Raw genomic sequence first — 6000 nt, 5'->3', positions numbered from 1 at the left:
TACGAGTACATGCTCAACAAAAGCCTAGATGTCTTTCTCTTTGGTCCGGACCCTTTTAAATCCTAGTCACTTGCAACCAAATAAAAGCTAAAAGTTAATTACTAAAGATTGTAATCAACTTGACTGCTTGTTTGTTTTCTTTCTAGATTCAAATAAAGTACGCAACTAGATTAGAGGAGACACCTTTTTATTATTAATGGAATTGCCCGGGGCCTTCTATACTTGCATGAGGACTCCCATCTTAGAATAATTCATAGAAACCTTAAAGCTAGCGACATTTTGCTGAATCATGAGAAGAATCCCAAGATATCAGACTTTTGGAATGGCTAGAATTTTTTGGCGAAATTAAAGTGAAGCCAACACAAATAGAGTAGTTGGAACATAGTAACCCTCTTCTTTTATTATACACATGTATACATACATAATCAGTCATTTTATTTTGTCTGATCACTCTATTGTGATGCTTTTATCCGTAGTAGTGGATACATGACTCCAGAGTATGCTATGGAAGGACTATTTTCTATTAAGTCAGATGTTTTTAGTTTTGGAGTTCTCTTGTTGGAGATAATAAGTGAAAGAAAAAAGTTTGGTTCTGAGCATGATAAACCTAGTTCTAGGAATGTCTCTTGTTAGAATGATAAACCTGGTTCTGAGCATTGCTCAACGTTGAAATGGTCAATGCTAGCGTTGAAACAGTTGGAAGATGATGATGCTTAGACAGAAGGTTGAGTTCCCAACGAACTGAAGCTAGGGCACTACTAAGATTTGGGTCTAAGGCATAAGGTTGATACTTCTGCAAGTAATTAAATTAGTCATTAGTAAAAGGTCTAAGAAATTCAAATGAAAAGCCCACCAGTTCAATGGAAGGTTAACTACATAACAAGAATAGAACAAGTATATAATCATATATTTTGGGGAATACACTCGCTACAGGTATAAATTATGTATATACAAGTATGATTATATATATACACATGTGTGTGTATGTGTGTGCGTATATAAACTGATATAGTGTATGATTATATATTTTGATAGGTATATATCTTTTGTTGTTCAGATTTCTCCTCTTGACCAAACCAAAGAATTTCTCTGGACCAACCCAGAGAAAATTCAGACCAACTCAGAGAAAATTCAATTTAAACCAGAGAATTTCTCTGGACCAACCCAAAGGAAATTCAATTCAAACCAAAGAAAATTCAGTCTAAACCAAAGAATTTCTCTGGACCAACATAGAGAAAATTCAATTCAAACCAAAGAAAATTCAGTCTGAACCAAAGAATTTCTCTAGACCAACCTATAGAAAATTCAATTCAAACTAGAGAATTTCTTTGGTCCAAATCAGAGAAATTCATTCCAATACATGAAGCAGAAACAACGATGTTATGCATGATAAGCTCTTGATTCGTACTTCGGAGTTATTTCTGGGTTGCTTTTGTTTGCCATTTGGTTTCTTCTGTTCATGGTGGCATTTCTTAAGGAGAGAGAGTTTTAGATCTTCTTTACTAAAGAGTGAGTGCTTCTTTATGTTGCCAAAACGATATGGAGAGTTTACTTTGAGAGAAAGCTTGAAATACCCGGCCACGATTGGCTGAGGCAGGTTATTGGAGACATTGTATTGGCATTTTCATGGGTATTCTTCCTTGTGTACTCTTGGAGGGAAAAATATGATTAATTTCAGTAGAATTGAAATGTCTCTTTGATAGAAACAGAAACTTAATGTTTAGCTTTGTACTTTTGGAGGCATTTCAACAAAATTGAAATTTCTCTAGAGAGAGAAATAGAGAATTTCTCTGGGTTTGATTTCTACTTTTCAACTCCAAATTGATTGTTCTAATTGCATTTATGGTTCTGTCTTTGGATATTTTTTTTCTGCATTAGCGGATTTTTCAACAAAATCGAAATTTCTCTAAGTTGGAGAGAATTTCTCTGGTCTAGAATTTCTTTGGGAAATCCAGAGAAATTTTCTGGATGAAATTTCTCTAAATCAAATTGAGGGACCTTAGACATTATGAAAATATTAAATGTCCTTTACGCTATAAAATCTTAATACCAGGGACCCCTAAAAAAAACTCCATATAAAAAATAAGTATCTTATAAGAATAAAATATTAAACAATATATAATTCTATCAATTGCAAAAATAAAGTTCCTTAAATTAAAAGGCAAATTACTTAAACCTCCTTTGAGGTTTAGCTAAATTACAGATTCCCCCTGAAGTTTCAGAAATTACATCCTGTCCCCCGAAGTTTATATTTGCATAACAATTTAGCCCATACTGTTAACTAAACGTTAAGAATGGTTAGTTGACGTTACCAAAATAAAAATTGATGGACGATATTGCCCCTACTGAAATCCCTTTGTTAAATCAACAAAATTTATAAAAGAATTACGTTAGATTGAAAAAAAAATTAAATTTTTTGAACCATGTTTGATTTGTTGTTTAGAAAAAAATTTCAGAATTTAAAAAATAAAAATAAAAACTGATTTAATAAAAATAAATATGAAAAAATATATTTAATTTGTAAAAATTATTAAAGATAAAATTCTATAACAATAATATTTATTTTTTATTTTTATTTCTTAACCAAATTAATTTTTAAATTTTTTACAAAAAATTTAAAAATAAATTTCTAAAAATCAAACCAAACATATTCTAAAAAATTTTTGACAAGCCATTTTTTTTATTTTTAACTTATTTAATTATTTGTTAATTTTATGATATTTTCACCATCTGACACTACAATATATAAGAGTTTTAGAAGCCAATTTTTATCTTTAAAAGTGAAAATTTTGTTGCAAAAGATATTTAGGGACTAATTTCTATCATTGTGAAAATAGTCACTAAAAGGTCGCCCTGAAAAGTCAAAAATAAGGTTTTTAGCGATAAAATTTCGAAAATATCAATAATAAATAGACTCTTATGGACAAAATAATTTGGTCTCAAAATGGTTTATTTTTTGAGAAAAAAATTTGATACCAAAAAGATAATAATTAATCACTAATGTTCAATTTTCATTATTAAAAATATAATAACGACACTTTTCGCAACAAAAATATTTAGTCCCCTAAAAATAATTTTGTCCCTAAATTTTGGTATGTAAAACCTTAATTTTTCGTAGTGTGATAAATGTTTTTCCATTTTAATTTTGCATTTCATAACTTATTTAACAATGATAATCTAGCTAAACCTCAGGGGGAAACTTGTAATTTAGCTAAATCTCAGGAGGAAATCTGTAATTTAGCTAAACCTCAAGGGAGTGTAGGTGTCACGACCCAAACCCGCCCCTATAGGTTTAGTGTCGTAATCGGCCAGTAATCCGTAATTACTGAAAGCTTGTTTAAACAATAATGACAATAATACAATATAATGGGACTGACGGAAGCCAATCAATAATAATCTACATCGTCCAATGAGTTGTGAAGACCTGAATGGAAATAACTTTTATGTACATAACCATATTCATAACCACTTATACCAAAAATACATGTACAAGATAACATACAAGTTAGGGACATAATCCTCTCATCAGAACTGAACAATCAAAAGTCTTAGGCGTTCATTACACTTAGCAAAAGGGTGGATAGTATCACCCAAAAAGCCTTGGCTCGTGTAGGTTCGGAACCTTGATATGAGGCACAATGGCTAGCTTAACAGAACATGAGCTTGGGTCGGTGCCTCTAGCTTTGGTCCGATGCTTGGCCACCTACGTATACATAATAAACTATGAGCTATAGCCTAGTGAATAACAAATGCGTAAAGAGGTTAAAAATGATGTCCTTTAATTTTTGAAACGATCGATTAGCATTAGAACAATCTCAATCAATATCATTTGTCAATCAATCATTCAATTTGATCAATTTGATCCATCATATTCATTAGGTCATACGTGGTACATCCAATAGTAACAATACAGTAGGTCTTAAAAGACCGAACAATCAATTGATGGTTATCATACAATAGTTTTAAGATTTGGAACTGACAGCGATCTCTGTAACAATAACGATATCAATAACAATAACAATCACAATACGCTATGGATGCCACGAGTACAATTCAAAATAGGATCATCATTCAAGCAATAAAAAGTATCATTTTAGAGAGCAATATGATTTATCAATCTGAAAATAAATACAATTGAACATATCTTTACAACATTGTTACTCACAGATAACAGGGCTACAATCAGGCTATTCAACTTCCTTGCACCCTCTCTCTCACGTTAGGCTCAATTTGTGTGTGTTGAGTGGAGGGAAAATGGATGAGTGGAGGCCAAAAGGTGCTTATATAGGCTTGCTTAAAGATAGGTGAGTAATGTTAAACACACGGGCTTCAAATTAATCTATTTAAATCGTTGCAATTCGAATTTCAATTAAGCCTACCATAATGTTCTAAAATTCCAAATAGCACATAAATCAAATCAATTTCCGAATTGGATATCGATAAGGCCTTCAATTCGCAAACCGAATACAACATGAACAACTCTTTCTAAGTTAAACAGATATAGATACAAATAATGTGACACACACATGTAACTTAATTCAAAATTTTACCTTACTTACTAATTAGTCATAATTAATCATAAATTAACATTAATCAGAGGTCGGGGTTGTTACAATAGGTAATTTGCCCTTATTTGTCAAAAGGGCATTTTAGTCAATTTATGATATGGACAGGAAGTAATTTTTGAAACCTTAGGGGGGAATTTGTAATTTCATTAAACCTCAAGGGAGGTGTAGGTAATTTGTCCTAAATTAAATACATACATACAGCAATACATATTATCTTTAGAAGGCATAAATTAATTACGCAAGATTCTTAATACCATACAATAGATATGTCAAAAAGGTCGAAAAATAAACTAAAAATTACCATTCTCATCTCAAAAATAGCTTTTTTCTAATAAGTTAATAAAATTTTTTGACAATATTAATTTATAGAAAATAATTTGAATATTTTTTATTCAAATTTGCTAAAGAAATTTAAGTATAACATACGTATCGCATTATGTATTGATGATAATATTGATTTCCTTCTGAAATGTATTCAATCGTAAAATACTGACAACACTGCTTACCGTTACTTGTTCCAAACGGCTGTGAAGAATTGGACAACTATAATTGAAATTCATAAGTTTAGGGAGGAAGTAGATCAAATTAAAAGTTTGGGGGGGTAAAAGTGAAATTAACCGGAAAATTAAAGGCAACAAAACTAGTTACAAGAGGTTAAATTTACGTGGTTCGGCAATTCATCTATGGATTCAATTCCTAATTAAACTTTCACTATAAAATAAATAATAGGGTAAACTACCAATAGGTCTTAATAGTTGGACTTAATTCCCATAAAGTCCTATTGAAAATAAGTCTTGGTAAAATTGTCAATAAAAATAATTTTTTTGTGACAATTTTTAATATATATTGCTAAAAATTGACCATTAGTGACTTTTTTTGTTATGATTTTTATAAATTTTTGCTAAAACTTACAATTAGTGACTTTTTTTATGACAAATTTTTTTTCATAGGATCTATTAGACAATAAATCCACTTATTAGGATCTATATGTAAGTACCCCAAAATAATATGTAGTCACAACTAAAGGCATGCAACCATCAAGAGAATATTCTTAGATTACTAATCAATAATTATATCATCACCATAAAGGTGGATTTTAACAAAATCAACAAAGATAAACATTTAAGTCTTATCAAAGTAGATATTCCAAACTACCAATTCAAGAGAGTTTTGACGAAATTGACTCCGATCAATACGTATAGCTTTTATTTGTAAACAATAGACTAAAATTTCATCAAGATCAGGCAAGAAATAACCATCCGATCGTGGCTTGAACCAAGGCAAAAAAACCCACTTAACTTTTTCTCTTCTCTTTTGTCTCTCTCTCGCCTCTTTGAAACAAATGTCTCTTTTCTTCTATTTAACTTGCAGGTACCAAAAAAGCTTCCAAGGGAAGCTTCCCAACTAATAATAAAATAACAAAAATGTTGAC

Source organism: Camellia sinensis, chromosome 9 (genome assembly GCF_055761805.1).
Source record: "Camellia sinensis isolate YWXY chromosome 9, ASM5576180v1, whole genome shotgun sequence".
Taxonomy (NCBI): domain Eukaryota; kingdom Viridiplantae; phylum Streptophyta; class Magnoliopsida; order Ericales; family Theaceae; genus Camellia; species Camellia sinensis.
This window is presented reverse-complemented; position numbering follows the sequence as displayed.